Source organism: Capra hircus, chromosome 12 (assembly GCF_001704415.2).
Source record: "Capra hircus breed San Clemente chromosome 12, ASM170441v1, whole genome shotgun sequence".
NCBI lineage: Eukaryota > Metazoa > Chordata > Mammalia > Artiodactyla > Bovidae > Capra > Capra hircus.
In genome coordinates, this window is record NC_030819.1 from 9,520,147 (window position 1) to 9,540,351 (window position 20,205).

At 39.4% G+C, this 20,205-nt stretch overlaps 1 pseudogene; it reads left to right on the plus strand.

Moving 5' to 3' along the window:
• On the plus strand, nt 2,229–3,659 carry LOC102191345 (annotated as a pseudogene).

Sequence of the window (20,205 nt, forward strand, 5' to 3'; positions counted from 1 at the left end):
AGACCATTTCTCAATCTCGCCTGCAGAAGGCAGGTATCACTGCTTGTCAGCACAAGCCTGCACAACTCAGCACCAGCCTAGGCATTTAATTTCTGTCATTAAAAACTAACATTCCCACAACTGGGAATGATCCCAATTGTCCGTTTCTAGGCACAAGTTGCCCTTACTCTAAGCATGTAAATGTATCAATCTGCTGGATTTAAATTACAATAGAAACCCTTTTTTCATGTCTAGGTTATAAAGAGATGGATATTTTTTTTTCTTAAACTTATATTTTCATTTTTTTACACTGAAATAACTCATCTATTTGGAATATATTTTAATGAAAATTAAAGGGAATGTAGGGCTTCCCAGGTGGCTCAGTGGTAAAGAATCTACCTGCCAATACAGGAGATGCAAGAGACATAGGTTCGATTTCTGGGTCAGGAAGCACCCCTGAAGTAGGAAATGGCAACCCACTCCAGTATTATTACCTGAAAACTTCCATGGACAGAGGAGTCTGGTGGACTACAGTCCATGAGGTTGCAAAGGATCAGACACAACTGAGCAACTGAGCACACACATATATACGTATAAAGGGAATGCAAATCCAAATACATATGTTTCCAAATGGCTCTCCAGTCATGTTAACACCATTTTCAACTTTTTAAGTTAATCTCTTTCCTCAATGATATAAGATGCTACCTTTGTCAAATGCTAAATTTCCATAGGTACTTGGAACTATTTCCACTGGTTTATCTATCTAGCCAGGTATCAACACCACACTGTTTGAATTATAGGGTCTTTATAGTATTTTTTAATATGGAGTAAAGGCAGCCCCCTCTCATTGCTCTTCCTTTTGAAGACTTAAAGGTGTATGAGTGTGTGTGTGGGTGCATGCTAAGTTACTTCAGTTCTGTCTGACTCTTTGCAACCCTATGGACAGTAGCTCCATCAGGCTCCTTTGTCCATGGGATTCTCCAGGCAGGAATACTGGAGTGGGTTACCATGCCCTCCTCCAAGGGATCTTCCCATCCCAGGGATCGAACTTGTGTCTCCTGTGACTCCTGCACTGCAGGCAGATTCTTTACCACTGAGCCACCAGGGAAGCCCCTTTCATAGGTACTCCTAAGCAGGAATGATACTAATAAATTCCTTATTTACTTTTCCATTTGAAATTTAGGATCCAGTGCTGGGAAAATTTTTGCTAGTATCTTTTTGGGGAATTACACTAAATTTATATACTGACCTCAGGAGGTTTGACCACTTATGATGTTAAATGGTTCTATCTAAGAACAAGGAATGTGTTTTTTATTTTTGTTGAACCCTGCTTTTGTGATCATTCAAGAGTGCTTCAAAACCTTCCTCATATAGCATTTGTGCATAATCTTTCAAAGCACAGTGACCCCATTCTGTGTGACTAGGTCGGTTGACTATGATGAATCATATCAGCAACTCGTCTCTATGAGGACAGGTGAGGAAGTGGACTGACAGAAAGGGCAACAGAAGAACAAACATCTTCTATGTCCTACTTTCCCTGATCTTAGTTCCACGAACCCCCCTGAAGATCTGCGTATGTGTATATCGCTGGCTATACGATTATGCAGCACTCACTCAAACGCTGTCTTTAGTAAGCTTTACTGGACAATGTGGCTGAGCACAAAGCACAATGGGAAATAGATGAGAGTGAATTTTTGGATCTAGTGTATAAGAGCTTTGGAGTTGGACCATTTTATACTCCATTCAGAGACTTCTAAAGAATACCTCTTCTGCCCAATGAGCTGATTCCAGCAAGAATCAAAGGAGGAATACCAAGCATCAGGAAAGTGGTTTCCCAAAGGTGAAAGCAGGACTTCTCTGACATTGTCAGCTGTCTCTCTGTGAGAGATAGCTGAACTCCAGGGTAACTCCAGGCCTGCTTTAAAACCTAACAGCATAACAGAGTATATAAAATAAGGAAATATAGGAGGAAAGGAAAAACTCAATTTCTTTCCTCAAACCCTTCCAGCTCCTCTTTAGCTCAGAGAACAAAGGGGCTTATTTTGTAGGACCAAAAGCAATCTTGTGTTAGTGTGTTCAGCCCTCTCTTTGTTGGCACCATCATCTTAGCTGCCATGGGTCCCTTGAGTGTCCCACGGGTTGGCAAAACAAAAGGCCTCCTCTTCCATAAGGTTTCCCTTGCTTTGAATCTTTCCTAAGAGCCTTATTCCATCTTATTCCATCTTAAAATGTACCAGAACATCCGTAAAATGGGGAACTCTGTACCTGTACAAAGGAATGAAGAAGACTCCCTGGTGGTCCAGTGGTTAAGAATTTGCCTACCAGTACAGGGCACATGCATTCGGCCCCAGCTGGGGAAGATTCCACATGCTGGGGGGCAACAAAGCCCATGCACCACGGCTACTCTAGGCGCCCCAGAGCCTGTGCTCCACAGCAAGAGAAGCCACTGCAATGAGAGGCCCGCACACCACAATGAAGAGCAGGCCTCACCCGGTACAAGAGAAAGCATGCGCACAGCAACAAAGACCCGACACAGCCAAAATTAAAGAAATAAAATTGTTTCAGAAAATCTCTATATACAACAGGGAAACAATTGCCAGGATGTATCGTTGAGAGGGAAAAATCCAGGTAGATAAACTGCACAATTTGTCAGCACTTATCTAAGAAAAACAACTGTAGATATAATACAAGCATGTGTGCACGCTCAGTCGTGTCCGACTCTTTGCAACCCCATGGACTAGCCCGCCAGGCTCCCCTGTCCATGGGATTTTCCAGGCAAGAATCCTGGGGTGGATTGCCACTTCCTGCTCCAGGGGATCTTCCCGATCCAGGGATCGAACCCGAGTAGCCTACACTGGTAGGCAGATTCTTTACCACTGAGCCACCTGGGAAGCCCAGATACACATACACAGATAACATTTATATGAAAAACAAACAATAGAGACGGTCCACCACCCTTGCCCCTGCTCCTGCCAGCCTGGTTGGCACATGCCTGGAGATCCTGTAGGTCCACTGCACCACATGTGGCATTCGGACTCTCTTTGGTTGTGATGACTATTCCTCTGGTCAGTGTCTGACCGATAGGAAAATTGCACACAAAGGTCCAGATGCATTTCATCCTTAGAATGTCAATGGCTATACCAGCTGCTTCTTTGGATTTCACTGGTTGGCAATAGTTGAGCAACTGTTTGGAAAGCAGCTAATCTGAGCAATGAAATATCCTTAATTGTAGGTTTATTACAACGGTGAGATCTTTCACCACAAGGAAATAAAACACCATTTTAAATTTGATCACCGGACCAAAGCAGATAGTGAGATAATCCTTTATCTTTATGGCGAAGGAGGAACTGAGCAGACAATTTGTATGTTAAATGGGTTGTACACATTTATTTTTTTGGCTACTACCAATAAGAAAGTGTTGCTAGGCAGAGAGACACCTGCGCAGTCAGATCTTTCTTTATGGCCACAATAGAAGATGGATTTGGGGCTGTGTGTTCAGAAGCTAAAGGTCTTGCTAGTTTGAAGCACTCCACAACTCCTTTTTCAAAGTGGAGCCTTTTTTCCCAGCACACAATACAGTTTTGGATTTAAAGCCAAATGGCAAAGTTGCATCAGTAGAGATGAACTTCGGCCTGCCCTCTATAACAGCGTGGAGAGACTGTTATCAGATTTTGAAATAGAAATTATGAAGAGAGGTGAGGTGAACTGGAGACAGCGAGTGTGGACAACTCTTTCAAGGACTTTCACAATAAAGGAGAGTGAGAAACAGAATAGAAGTATTACAGCATGTATGGATATGAATATACTATGAATGATCCAGAAGACAAGGGAAAACTAATGATGCAAGAGACAGGAAACAGTGCTGACAACTGAAACTCAAACAACGTATACCTGCTATGATTCCACTGGAATACAGTAACTAATGCTTGTCTAGGGAAATGAATTTATTCACGTTATTTTTTTCTGCTTCATATACAGGCGTACTTCTGGATCCTTTGTGACAACGCTAAGAAACATCTGATGACAGAAGGACTAGATGCTTTTAATCAGGAGACTTGGATCCCAGATTCTCTGCTGCTGCCACCCTGCTGCAGCAGCTAAAAGGTGCCCAGTAGAGTATGCTCCAGACATCGGCAACTTGCCTGGAAGACAGTCTCAATTTACTGGCTACTAAAAGGTGGCAAATCATACGGGAGGAAATATCATGAAGTCCTTTTTAACTCTGAGAAAGGCATGCAGATCCTGGACAAAGTACTCTTTTACTTGGAAACTTATGACATTACAGCAGTCCATGCTTCTATAGACATGAACTGAGATATTGAACTTCCAAGTACCTTTGGACGAGCACAGATGCCATGGTGATCTTCTCTGGAGAAGGTTCAGACAGACTTACACAGGGATACGTATATTTTCAAAAAAAAATTCTGCGAAAGAAAGCCAAGAAACAGAGTAAGAGATGTCTGAAGGAACTCTGTTTGTCTGATGTTCTACACACAGATCAAACTACTGCTGCCCACTTGCCTTGAACTGAAGATCCCATTCCTGGATCATTGATTTCCTTCCTATCACTTGTCTCTGCTGCCAGAAAGGAGAATACCGAAGAACAGGATAGGAAATATTTCCTGAGAGGGATATTTAAGGACTCTAGCCTGATATATATAGAGATTCCCTGGTAACCAAAATCAGCCTTCAGCAATAGGATATCCTTGGTGAAGAATTTCTGGTTTGGGGGCTTCCCTGGTGGTTCACTGATTATGAATCTTCACGCCAATATGGGGAACACAGTTTTGATCCCTGCTCCGGGGAGATCCCGCAAGCCTAGGAGCAACTAAGCCCATGCGTTGCAACTGCTGAGCCCATGTGCTGCAATTACTGAAACCCATGCACCTAGAGCCTCTGCTCTGCAGCCAGAGAAGCAACTACCACGAGAAGCCCGAGCACCACAATGAAGAGTAGCTCCTGCTCGCTGCAACTAGAGAAAGCCCGTGCACAGCAACGAAGACCCACTACAACTAAAAAAATAAATAAAATCTTTAAAAAAAAAAGAGAGAGAGAGAATTTCTGGTTTAGGTTTTTACAAAAATACACTGAACATGAGGTTGATGATGCAGTGGATGGCTACTGCAGGACAAATGTGTCCCTTCAGTCCTCCTAAGACTAAAGACAGCCATTGCTACCCTCAGATCATTGGATGCCACTACCCAGGCCAGCCTGAGAGGCTGATCAATTCCTGGATGCCAAAGCAGATCAATGCCACTGACCTTTCTGCCCCTACCTTGACCTATTCACAAGTCAGCTGACAAAGCTCAGGTGCTCTCTAAGATGTAGAAAATTCTGAAAGAGACGGGAATACCAGACCACCTGACATGCCTCTTGAGAAACCTGTATGCATTTAAGGAAGCAACAGTTAGAACTGGACATGGAACAACAGACTGGTTCCAAATAGGAAAAGGAGTATGTCAAGGCTGTATATCGTCACCCTGCTTATTTAACTTCTATGCAGAGTACATCATGAGAAACGCTGGGCTGGAGGAAGCACAAGCTGGAATCGAGATTTCTGGGAGAAATATCAATAACCTCAGATATGGAGATGACACCAGCCTTACGGCAGAAAGTAAAGAAGAAATAAGAGCCTCTTGATCAAAGTGAAAGGAGAGTGAAAAAGTTGGCTTAAGGCTCAACATTCAGAAAACCAGGATCACGGTATCTGGTCCCATCACTTCATGGCAAATAGATGGGGAAACAGTGGAAACAGTGGCTGACTTTATTTTTCTAGGCTCCAAAATCACTGTGGATGGTGATTGCAGCCATAAAAGACGCTTACTCCTTGGAAGAAAAGTTATGGCCAACCTAGACAGCATATTCAAAAGCAGAGATATTACTTTGCCAACAAAGGTCCATCTAGTCAAGGCTATGGTTTTTCCAGTAGTCATGTATGGATGTGAGAATTGTACTATAAAGAAAGCTGAGTGCCAAAGAATTGATGCTTTTGAACTGTGGTGCTGGAGAAGACTCTTGAGAGTCCCTTGGACAGCAAGGAGATCCAACCAGTCCATCCTAAAGGAGATCAGTCCTGGGTGTTCATTGGAGGGACTGATGTTGAAGCTGAAACTCCCATACTTTGGCCAACTGATGCGGAAAGCTGACTCACTTGAAAAGACCCTGATTCTGGGAAAGACTGAGGGCAGGAGGAGAAGAGGACGACAGAGGATGAGATGGTTGGATGGCATCACCAACACAATGGACATGGATTTGGGTAGGCTCCGGGAGTTGGTGATGGACAGAGAGGCCTGGCGTGCTGCAGTTCAGGGGGTTGCAAAGAGTTGGACACAACTGAGCGATTGAGCTGAACTGAAGCTGCAGACTGTAAGTGTCTCTTCTACTTGTGAAGGGTAGTGGGGCTGGGGGCGGGGTGAAGGAGTAATAGTGAGGGTCAACCTCCCAGACTTACGTGGACATAAAAAAAAATGAAAGTCTGAGACTTCCCTGGTGCTCCAGCGGCTAAGACTTTGCGCTGCCAATGCAGCGGTCAGGGTTTGATCACTGGTTGGAGAACTAGATCCCACATGGCACAACTAAAATCAAAGATCCCATGTGCTGCAGTTAAGACCTGGCATAGCCAAGTAAATAAATATTTTAAAAAATGAAAGTCTCACATCTTTAAAAAAAAAAAAAAAAGAAAGAAAAATTCAGAAGAAATGGTTACCAGTGGTGTGGAAGAAGAATTAGGATGGAGGAAACAGAGACAGAAGCCAGACACATTTTGCATACTTGACTCTGAAACTATGTAAATATTCTACATAGATCTAAAACAAAATCAAATTTTAGACATCTCTAAGCATCCAAAACAAAATGGAGCAAGTAAAATCAGTTAGTGTCCTCTTAGCTACTAAATCCAATGCCCTGCTTCAGGGCACATTCAACTTCATTTGCCTTTGACATTGCTGACTGTTGACCCATTATTAAAATTCTCTTCCTTTTTGGCTTCTCTGAGACCAGTCTTTTCTGGTTTACCATTTAAGTCAAGTCTCTGATTTCACATCTCAGTATCCCTTACTAGGCCGTCTTCTTCTACCTGTCCTTTTAACACAGGTAGTTCCCAGTCCTCATTTACTCTTTTTAATCTACTGCCCACTCTCAGCAGTGAAACTATACACTCCCTTGGCTTCTATGAGACACATTCACCTCAATATGTGATTATGGGAAAAGAAATTTAAGACCAATATGAGTTGAACTGCTACAGGGAAATACTGTCACAGGAGATTCAGTTTCTTCAAGTAAGTTGTTTCACACATCTATTAAATTCCTGTGTGTTGCTCAAAACCCACCTCCCTCAGTTATTACTTCCTCTGTGAAGCCTTCTTAAGATTTCTCTGGCCAAAATTAATTATTACTTCCTCTTCACTCTGATAACATAAAATCTCTCTTATAATATTTATATATTTCTGCGTATGTGTTCTGCACTGCTTAGACTATAGACTTTTGAAAGCAGTGAGACTGGTTATATGGTGCTAAGAAAGTAGGGGTGGGAGGAAAGAAGACTAAAAGAGAAAAAGAGAGAACAGAGTTGAGCCCACAAGGAATTAAAGGTAAAGTCAGGTAATTGTCTTCCCCGAGAGTAATATACAGGATAGTAGAATCTCCAGTGGAGACACCAATTTAAAAGTGAGTTATATACTGAAGATTCATGAAATTCAAGGAATCTAAGACTGAGATTGGCTAATCACTGACCAACTGATAGAAGTTTTATTGATAAAACAAAAGGAGGAAAAAAAAGATTCATGAAATTCAAGGAATCTAAGACTGAGATTAGCTAATTTCTGACCAACTGACAAGTTTTATTGAAAAAACAAAGGAGAAAAATCCATACTTCACCAGTTAGCACCAAATTATTGAGTCCAGTAAGCTACAGAGCAATTCCTTTTCAAATCTATTACAGAAGATGGTGGTGATGGTGATATGTAGTTTTTAATCCAAATCCACCCAAAGAGACAAATCAGGGTAACAAAACTCAAAAGCGTTAAAAAACACCTGCAACAAAACTAAGTGACAATCTATGCCCACAGACACCAAAATAGAAGTGGGTAGGCAAAAACAAGAGAAGTCACAAAGCTGCATAATATCAGCATTTGTGAAGGAGGAAGCAGATAGAAGCAAAGGCATCTTATAGCCTGAGAAAACGGAAACAGCAAAAATCAGCGAGAGGACAGAATAAAGAAAGACTCACAATGAGCAAAACTGCAGGGAGTAGAGTCCAAATTGACCATAACAGGGACGTGAGGGCAAAAGTCAAAGACGGTTCAGATAAAAAGTGAAGCCAAGAGATCTCAGAGAGTACAAGGCAATATTTTTTGAACACTTTGTAAAAACAATAGAAAAGGGAGCTTTACACATAAAGCTACAAAAAGTTATCCTGACTAATCTCTCCCATCTAAGAGTTTGGGCAAATTAATTTCACATGAAAATTAATAACAAAAGGGGAGGCAATCAAATCTCAGAGTTATTATGAGGAAAAAGATGTTAGGGTGACATCAATAAAAGACAATAAAAGCAAAGCTTAAAACATGTTCACAAAACAGATGAAAATCACAAATGGATAATTTTAAATGAGCTAAAACAAAGTAACAAAATAATAGAAGATTTGAGAGAACAGGACTAATGAAAATTAGAGAAACTAAAAATGAGATGATAGAATTCAGGAAATAACAAGTGTAACCAAAAATTATATCTTCAGAAATGAAGATTATATTAGAAATAGTATAAAAACAAGTATTTAAAAAGAAGCCTTATATAAATAGAAGGTGAAATTAAAAAAATTTAGTATCAAAAAGAAAATAAGAAAGTGATTTTAAAAGACTTGAGAAAAAAGTAGTAGATAAGATGGTCATAGAGGGGGATCCCCAAAGAAGAAAACTAAAGCAGTAGAGAACAAATACTAAAATATTAACAACACTTTTTTTTTTTTGGCCATACCACCCAGCTTGCAGGATCCTAGTTTGCCCACAAGGGATCAAACCTGGGTCCTCAGCAGTAAAAGCAAATCCTTAATCACTGGATCTCCAGGGAATTCCCTAAAAACACTATCTCAAGAAAACTGTCCCTATGAGAAAAAAATGACTTGAAGTCATATACTGAAAAGGTATACAGCATATGTAAGAAAATCAACTCAGAACAATCAACTCCAAGACACAACTTAGTAAAGTTACGTAAGAAAAAAAATATACTGAGCACCCAGGCAAAAATATGTCCAGGACTTACTTCCTAATAATCTGGATAGTTAATGACAGCAGGTAGGAGAGTAACTAAAAACAGACTGGCCATGAGTTGATAACTGTTGAAGATGAATAGAAAATGCATACACTATTCTGTATGCTTCTGTGCATGTATAAGGCTTTTCATGGAATATGAATGAACTACTGCTATTCACACAATAAGGGAAAAAAAAATCTCACAAATTTTGGGCTGAACAAAAAGAAGCCAGATAAAAGTGAGACTGCAGTGTGATCTTATTTACATTAGATGTTAAAAAAGGCAAAACAAATCTATGATGTTAAAAGTCAGGACAGTGATTACCCTTGAGGAAATAATAACTGAGAGAGGGCCAAAGGATGATTCTGCTGTACTGAAAGTATCCTCTTTTTGTTTGAGGCATTAGTCACATAGGTATGCCTGCTTTGTTAAAATTCATAAAATTGTACACTTACTTACCACTTAAAGTCCTTTTCTGTATGAATACTGCACTTCTTAAAAAAGGTTTTTTGATTCTCAAAATTCAAAGTAGAAGTGAATAAACAGCTATTTGCTGTATATTCTAAGAAAGCTTATTTCTATACTCAATTTCAGTGGATATTCTTGCAAGACAGCTATACTACTAATGATACCCAACTTTCTGCCAATAAAAACAATCAAGCATACACCCAAACCCAGATACTGCAAGAAAGTTAGCCAGTACCTTCAGCCTCCTGAATGAATCAATATATCTGTACAATATCTAACAAGCAGTCAAAATGACTGCTATGTATACTTACATACACACATGGAAAGCTACTGCTCAACACTGAAATGCCTCAAGCAGTGCTAAGTCCACAAAGCTTACGCTGCTATATCAATAACACTACAGCAGTGTGACGTAGCATATTTGACCAACCTGACTAACCAGAGTATACAAACACATCCTGTACAACATGCACAACCCTCATCTTGAAGGCACCGAGGGACAATCGTCTAAGTCGATGATAAGCACCCTGCCTGTTGTGAAAGAAGATACATACACCTTCTCACCAATACAAAATAAAAGCTAGACAAGATAAAAAAAATCTTTTAAAAAATAAAGCTGGACAAGATACACAAATCTGAATGCTGTACTATAACTATGTAAGATGCTATCATTGAGGAAACTGGTTAAAATTATGGGACATCTCTTTGTATCATCTCTTACCATGCACATGAATTTACAATTACCTTAAAATAAAAAGTTTAGTTAAAATTTTTAGAAATAAAAGATTTCTTAGAAAGTAGCCTTGAATATATTCAGTAACATGTTATATATAGCTCATTTTTCTCCTTCACGCTCTTAAAGGACTCCTTCCTTTAAAAAAAAAAAAAAAAACCTCAAGGTACAAGAAAAGATATACCAATCTAAGCCACACTCTGACTGGTACAGTCTTTGTTTAATACAGAAATAAAATCTATTCCAAGAACTTCTGGATATATACTCAAATTACTGGAACCAGAATCTCAAAAGAGATATCTGCATGCACGTATTCACAGCAGCGTTATTCACACAGCTAATAAGTAGAAGCGACCCAAATGTCCATCAATGGATGAACAGATAAACACAATGCATACACACACAACAGAAGGTTACTCATCATTTTTGAAAGAATTCTCTCAAGTTATGACATGGGTGCCCTTGAGGACATCATGCTAAGTGAAATAAGTCAGCCACCAAACAACAATAATTAAATGAAGGACTAGAGTCTAGGCAAATAAACAGTCATTGATTAATGGGCATAGAGTTTCAGTTCTGGAAATCCATTATCCAACAATGTGAGTATACCTAACACTGTTAAACTTGATCATGATAGAGATGGTAAATTTTATGTTGTGTTTTCTATCACAAATAAAAAAATATGTTTAATGTTTTCAAATGAAATCTGAATGAATGTGTCATATGTAGACTTGATTTTTAAGAATAAAGAGTTATTCAAGATGAAGCTGCTAGAAGAGATAAAGACATAAAATATTAATATATGATTTAAATCGTATTAATATTCGATTAATATTAAATATTAATATTAATAAATATTATAATATTTAAAATATTATATTATAATATTATAAATATTAATATTTAATATTAATCGTATTGATATTAAATCGATTAATATTCGATTTAAATATGTTAAGCTTCATGATACAGGTAAGTATAAGCAAATGTTGATTGCTTAAAACTACAATAAAATCTGTGGAAGTTAAAATGCATGAAGTAAAATATCAAGTTCCTGAGAAATCTGTATGCAGGTCAAGAAGCAACAGTTAGAACTGGACATGGAACAACAGACTGGTTCCAAATAGGAAAAGGAGTATGTCAAGCCTGCAATATTGTCACCCTGCTTATTTAACTTCTATGCAGAGTACATCATGAGAAACGCTGGACTGGAAGAAACACAAGCTGGAATCAAGATTGCCAGTAGAAATATCAATAACCTCAGATATGCAGATGACACCACCTTTATGGCAGAGAGCTAAGAAGAACTAAAGAGCCTCTTGATGAAAGTGAAAGAGGAGAGTGAAAAAGTAGGCTTAAAACTCAACATTCAGAAAACTAAGATCATGGCATCTGATCTCATCACTTCATGGCAAATAGATGGGGAAACAATGGAAACAGTGACAGACTTTACTTTTGGGGGGCTCCAAAATCACTGTGGATGGTGACCACAGCCATGAAATTAAAAGACACTGCTCCTTGAAAAAAAAGTATGACAAACCTAGACAGCATGCTAAAAAGCAGAGACATTACTTTGCCAACAAAGGTCCATCTAGTCAAAGCTATGGTTTTTCCAGTAGTCCTGTATAGATGTGAGAGTTGGACCATAAAGAAAAGCTAAATGCCGAAGAACTGATGCTTTTGAACTGTGGTGCAGGAGAAGACTCTTGACAGTCCCTTAGACTACAAGGAGATCCAACCAGTCAATCCTAAAGGAAATCAGTCCTGAATATTCATTGGAAGGACTGATGCTGAACCTGAAACTCCAATACTTTGGCCACCTAATGCGAAGAGCTGACTCATTTGAAAAGACCCTGATGCTGGGAAAGATTGAAGGCAGGAGAAGGGGACAACAGAGGATGAGATGACTCCATGGCATCAGCGACTCAATGGACATGAATTTGAGTAAACTCTGGGAGTGGATGATGGACAGGAAAGCCTGGCATGCTGCAGTCCATGGGGTTGCAGAGTTGGACACAACTGAGCGACTGAACTGAAAATGGCAAAAAGCAGGAAAAGGTAAATGAAAAGACTGTTGTAAGGTTCTTCAAAGTACTAACTTAAATAGCCTATACTAAGTCAAGGATGTAAGCTGTCACTTCTAGAGTGATCACTAAAAGAGTAATAAAAAGTTATCAGCAAAAAAGAGAATAGAAAAACAGATTAACACAAATATTTCATGAGGCAAAAAAACTAGAAAAAAATGGGACCAAAAACAGAATCAATAGCAAACCAATAGAAATAAACCTAACAAAGTCAATATACTTAAATTCAATTATAATAGTAACTATGCTATATGTAAAAGGACTGTATAGTCCAATTCAAAGATTTCAGATTGGATGAAATATACTGTATGCTATACAGTTTAAAATATAGGTTTAAATAAAAAGTATGAAAAAGCATGAAAACATTAGCTAAAATAAAGCTTGTATTGTCATATTAATATCTGATAAGTAGACTTTTTAATTACGAAAGTGATTTTACTTAACTGATTATAAATAAAACCATACAAAAGAAATAGTCTAAAAGAGTTATCAACTATTCAGTGAAAGATGTTTTTAAAGGCTAAGTCATTCTCCTTTGGAGGATTCTAAACAAACATAACAATGCATGTAAAATACTATATTGCATATTATACAAACAACTTTACAGAAATGGCTGTATTCTTTTTCCTTCACTTTTGCAAACACATCTTTCTATAACCCCATGCTCATCTTTCTGTAGCCCGCCATGCTCCTCTGTCCATGGATTCTCTAGGCAAGGATACTGGAGTGGGTTGCCATTTCCTTCTCCAGGGGCTCTTCCTGACCCAGGGATGGAACTGGGGTCTCCTGCACTGCAGGCGGATTCTTTTACCATCTGAGGCGCCAGGGAAGCCCTTTCTATGGTTACAAATTTGATTTCCAATCATGCTACAGATCAGCTAGAGGGGAAAAAATGTATGTATATATATTTTTTTTCTTCTTTTTATTTTGAGATATGACTAGCAGACTTTAAGGTAAAAAAAAAATATTACTGAAGATAAAGACGAATACTCATGGTGATAAAAGTACCAATTTGAATGAATATGTAATAAACCTAAATTTGTATTCACCTATAGAAATCCTTTATAAATGTTTTATACGTATTTTATACCAACCATTGGCCGCCAATCTGAAATTGATTTTTTTTAAATAACAACTTCATTGAATTCCAATTCATATACCATCCAATTTATCTATTTTAAAAGGTAAAAATAGGGCTTCCCTGGTGGTACAGTGTCCATGTTCCCAATGCAGGAGGCCCAGGTTCAGTCCCTGGTCTGGCAAATAGATCCCACAGAGAGCAACTATGAGTTTGCATGCTGCAACTAAGACCTGGTACAGCCAAGTAACTAAATTTAAAAAAATAAATAAAATTTTTTTTAAAAGGTTAAAAAAAAAAGTTTTTTAGTACACTCACAGACTTGTGCAATCACCACCACAATCAATTTCAGAACATTTCCATCACCTCCTAAAAAACCATCGTACCCATTAACAATCGTACACACACTCAGCTCCAATCTGGAGTCCTGGATATCCACTAAGCAATCCACTAATCTATTTTGTGTGTACAGATTGCCTCCTGTGGGCATTTCCTATAAATGGAACCATATAATATGTGGTGCTTTGAGATCTGGCTGTTTTATCCAATTACAGTATCGGGCTCAGAGTCCAGTTTTTGTGAACACTATTAGATCTGGTACAGCTCCTTTGGTGCGGCTGCTCGACCAACTGAGGAACTGAGATCACCCTCCTCACGTTCACCCAACACGCATGATGAGAAGCACAAAGGAGTCATACAGGAGAAGAATGGGAGACAGAGGCCAGCTACTCATTCAGAGCAGCAGTTCGGGAGTTCAGCAAGGTGACGTTGCCGGGATCTTCTCTGCTGGCAGAGAATGCTCCTTGATGAGGACACCGTCTCCTTGGGAGTGGTCCTGGTCTATTGTTCTTTCCCACCCTTGGCTATACAGACAGATCCTGGCCAGATCAACCCCAAGGAACGAGCTGTGTGTGTCCCTCGGCTTCTTCCCCATCCCCGTTCAACCTCCCATCTGCCTAGTGCCCCAACCCCCATCTTGTTTTAGATTCTTATTAACCAAGCCCTTGGGGGGCCAGGGTAGGGGGGATAGTCATGCTATCAGAAAAGTAGGCAAACTAATTATCCTTTATGTTTATTATTTATTAATAAAATAGAATTCACGCACACACACTTTCAAAACACCAGAAAAAAAATAGAATAGCTACAATCCAGGCTATATGGTAAGCCACAGCACTCAGAAAGCTTAGAATACCCATGGTAAGTGGCTCATTGAAGAATCCTGAATATCCTGTGCAGTTGGAACCCAGTTAAAACCTACTGTAATTTACTCCCTAAAATAATCATATTGGGTCTTCTCTCAAAGCCTCTCTTTAAAAAGGAGGGGGAAACTGAGAAACACCATCCAATTCCAGTTCTGCAGCAGCCTCAGATACATTCCACAATATTTATTTGGTGTTAAAAAAAAAAAAGGTTTCTGCTACCCTACCTCGTCACTTGGCTCTCCCTTCCTCTCACTTCCTGCTCTGTCTTCTACGATGACGCAGCAACAAATTTCAGCTCCCAGTGACAGCTTCCCCAGGGAAAACTATACCCACTACCCTGAACCAGCAAGACTCAGGGATGCCAATTAGAAGGTAATTTTATTTGTGTTGTGTCCTCTTAATTTTTTTTCCAGAAATGACCCTTAAGTCTATGAAAAGATACACACTTTCTCTCATAATAAGAAAGATGAATATTAAAATTATGTTGAGATGCCATTTCTCACCTACCAAACTGGTAAAATGCCAAAAGTTTAAAATGCATTGCTGTTGATGTTTTGGGAAGACAGGCACTCTCATACGTTACTGGTAGGTTTAAAGGGTACAACTTCTCTGGAGGGTCTTTTAGCAATATTTACCAAATGCACTTAACCTTTGGCCCAGAAATTCCACTTTTAGAAAATGAGTTCCACCAATATACCTGTGTATGTAACCTGACATGTACAAATTTATACACACACACACACACATAAACACACGAAGTTTTCATTGCATTACTTTCTGTAATAGTCAAAGACTATAAATCCCAAGCATCCGGCAATAGGGAACAGGTTAAATAAACTATGGTATATTTAAGTAAACTGGTACTGGTTTATATGGTACAGGTTAACTATGGTACAGGTTAAATAAACTATGGTACACCAACTGTGAACTCTAGAATACTATGGAACTGTAAAGAGAAAGAAGATCTCTACGTACTGTAAATAGGAAGACACCCCAGTTACATTGTCAAGTTAAAAAAAACAAACAAACAAACACATGTGACTTCACAGAAGATATCCATCCGTCTACCTCACAACTACTGGACCAGCAGGAATTGTCAAAGGTAAATATTTGAACTCTGGAGTTCAGTCAAATACTTGCAACACTTGCAGCAGAGCCTGACAAAGGGATTGGTAAACTTCGGTGGTCCAACCTCTTGCATAGCAGTTGCCAGGCCTCAGCCCCTCAGCAGGCAGCCTTGGGTACAACAGCCCACATTCCAGGGAAGATCTTCATGACATTAGATTTGGCAAGGATTTGTTGGATGTGACACTGAAAGTACAGGCAAAAACAACAAAAATAAATAGAATGTGACTTCATCAAAATTAAGCTTTTGTACATCAGGCTTCTGGTAAAGAATCCGCCTGCCAATGCAGGAGACCCAAGGGACATGGGTTCAGTCCCTGGGTTGGGAAGATCCCCTGGGGGAGGAAATGGCTACCCACTCCAGTATCCTTGCCTGGAAAATTCCATGGACAGTGATGGGTTACAGTCTGTGGGGTCGCAAAGAGTCAGACATAACTGAGTGCACGTGTGCGTGTACACACACACACACACACACACATCAAAGCACACTACTGAGAAAGTGAAAAGACAACCCACAGGATGGGAAAAATATCTACAAACTACATATCTGATACAAGGTTAATATCCAAAATATATAAAGTACTCTTGCACCTCAACAATACAAAATGGCTAACCCAATTCAAAAATGGAGAGAGAACTTGAATAAACATTTCTCCAGAGAAGAAAAATGGCCAAAAGGCACATGAAAAGGCACAGTATCAGTCATTAGGAAATGCAAATCAACAACACAGTGATTTGCCACTTCACAAACATTCAGTTCAGTTCAGTCGCTCAGTCGTGTCTGACTCTTTGCAACCCCATGAATCGCAATACACCAGGCCTCCCTGTCCATCACCATCTCCAAGGAAGGTCCTCACAAACATTAGGACTGCTATTATCAAAAGCAAACAAAATAGGTGCTGGATGTGGAGAAAGAGGAACCCTCCTGTCTGGCTGGTCAGAAGGTAAAATGGTGCAGTCGCTGTTAGAGAAGTAGCCTGGTGGTTCCTCATAAAGGTAAACACACAGTTACCAAGCGATCCATCATGTTCCGTCTGCGTTGAAAAGGTAAATTTTATATGACTCATGTTTTATGGCAATTAAGAAAAAAAGGTCTGAAAGGTATACTACATTTTTTTGTAAGAATAGGATATTTATATTTGCTTACTGCATAAAGAAATACTGGAGCAATAAACATATAAAAATGTTTACCTCTAAGAGGAGACAGGAACTTGGGCAAACTCCAGGAGACGGTGAAGGACAGGGAGGCCTGGCGTGCTGCAGTCCATGGAGTCCCAAAGCGTCAGACACAACTTGGTGACTGAACAAGAGGAGAATGGCACCTGGGGAGATGGGGACAGATGTGAGAAGGCTATTCATATCATTTCATTTATCGACATACAGTTGCTTTACAATGTTGTGTTAGTCTCTGGTGTTCAGCAAAGTGATTCAGTTATACATTTATGCATATATTTTTCAGGTTCTTTTCCATTATAGGCTATTACAGGACACTGAATATAATTCCCACTCCTATACATAGTAGGATTTCACTGTTTACTTTACATACGGTGCCGTGTATCTGTCGATCCCAAGCTCCTAATTTATCTCTCACCCCTTGTCTCCTTTGGTAACCGTAAGTTTGTTTTCTACATCTGTGAGTCTGTTCCTGTTTTGGCGATAAGTTCATTAGTATCATTCTTTTTAGACTTCACATATAAGGATATTATTTTAAATTGGTCTTTCTTGCCTGGCTTTACCTCACTCACTAGGATAATCTCTAGGTCCAACCATATGGCTGCAAATGGCATTATTTCATTCTTTTTATGGCTGGGTAATATTCCACTGTATATATATACCACATCTTCTTTATCCATTCATCTGCCAATTAGCATTTAGCTTGCTTCCATATCTTGGCTATTTTACATAGTGCTGCTATGAACACTGGCAAGTATCTTTCTGAATTAGTACTTTGGTCTTTTCTGGATATACGCTCAGGATTGGGATTGCTAGATCATATGGTAACTCTTTTTAGTTTTTTAAGGAAAATCCATGCTGTTCTTCATAGTGGCTATATATTTTTCATAACATTTTTATTTTAAATCATGCAATGTATTACCTATACAAAATGAATACATTTTTCAAACAAGTAAATAAGCAAAAATCATTCAGATATATTCTTCCCTGCCCCTCAATGAAAAATGAAAGCAGTCACATGACTTTTTCGGACCATGCTTACATAATTAAAGGTCCTGTAGTCACTTTAAATCACATAGTCTCAATTCCATTTCAAATAAAATGTTTATCCCATAAAATGATGAGAGCTTCAAAGTCAATACCAGGTGAGATCTCATCTCACAGACGACCTCTGCGGGGGGGCATACCCTTCCGACGATGGAGGAGAGCACGGCCCCTTTCACCTCTGCAGGTGTCCACCCCTCCTCACTGGGATTTTACTAACCTTCTTGTCTGACCTCCCCCCTCAACTCCACCCTGAGGAGAGAGAAATGTTATTTTACCAGCAGTCATGAGGCAGTCTCACACTTTCTGTGCTCATAGATATTTAAAGCTCTTCCCCTTCAGGGGCCCTTCGTGGGTGCTGAGAAGATACCACCCACAGATGACTGTTGGATTTTCACCAGCAATTCCCCTGACCTGAAAGGAGGGACTCTGTTTAAGTCGTCTATTCACTTCTACCCACTGGAACTGTGATGGGGCTCTGCCAACTTCTCCTCAATGAGCCTTTCACCCTTTCCATGGCCATTAGGTCAGATTATGCAATGACTCCAGTCCGGCTCTTGCCACATCTCATTCATGGGAAATACTTGTGCCTTGATTGCCTAACAAAGTCTGGAAGAAAAGGCTGGTTACAGTCTACTAGGAGCTCGCCTTGCGCCACTTCCAAGCAGCAAGCCAGCTTCAGCCCTCCACCTCTGGCTTTCCTTAAAAGAAGGCACCCATCAGTGCGCTCGCTGTGACCTGATAACTTCAGAGGACACACAGGAAGCTTTCCAAGCGACGTCTCTCTTCTGACTTGAGGTGAGGGAGATATCGTATGCCTGCTTGTCTCCGCTGAGAAGGAATCAGGGTCCACACTCACCAACAGCTCTCTCCAAAGAAATCCTTTCAAAACTTCCTCTCCCTTATACTAGAGAAAACGCAACACCTTGGACAAATTATCAAAATTAATATAACCAATGAGAGCCAGATAGATACACACTCTAGATGTGATAACTCTGAGAAAAAAAAATGTATCATTAGTGTGGCATTTTGACTAGGGATCACAAACTGGATAAAATCATGAGAGAACAGTAAAACTCAAAATGAGAACTGTTCTCTTAGATTAAAAAAAATTTTTTACAGTATTCTTCAAACCCATCATTATTATGAAAGACAAAGAAAAGCTCAGGAACTGTTCCAGATGAAGGAAACGAAAGAAACAATTAAATGCAATACGTCGACTGCAACCTCTAGTGGAGGAAAACACAAGTGCTGTCAAGGACATTATGAAGTCAGTTGACAACTGGATAGTGAATGGTAGATTATTTTAAAGTACTGCTAATGTTAAAAATCTTCCTGAGGTTAACAACTGTACTGGGGTCATGTAAGAGAATGTCCTTTTCTTCAGGAAATATTCAGTGAAGTGTCTGGAAACAAAGGGGCATAATGCCTGCAGCTTATTCTTAAATAATTTAGAAAAATATAGAGAAGGATAATAAATCTCTCTTTAACAAAAAAGTAAGTAATATAAAATGTTTATAGTAACTGAATCTGGATAAAAGTAAACAGGTGGGTTTTTTACTACAATTCCTGCAACTTTTCTATAAGTTTGAAATTATTTCCAAATAAAAAGCTTTTTATTAAAAAAAACAAAAAACTGCTCTCTTCTAAGTCTCACTGTTAACCCTGTGAAAAGTAAAGGGATAAAGAGTCACAGATCAGATTTTTAACAAATCTTTCTTTGTAATCACTTTAATGTAAAAAAAAAACAGCATACAAATAGAAAGTATTACTATGAAAACTCAGTTTGAAAAATAATTACACAAATGAATACCTGTGCACCTAGGACATATCTTATCAAACGGCACACTGTCTATATTTTAGGCACTCCCTCACCCACATGTGGGCTTCCCAGGTGGCTCAGTGGTAAAGAGTCTGCCTGCCAATACAGGAACCACAGAAGACGCAGGTCCAAGCCCTAGGTCGGACATGACTGAGCACACACCCAACGTGCCTTTTCCCAGGCACACCTCCATCATTCCACTCCAAGTAATCACTATCCTGAATTTTGTGATGCTTGTTCTTTTCCTC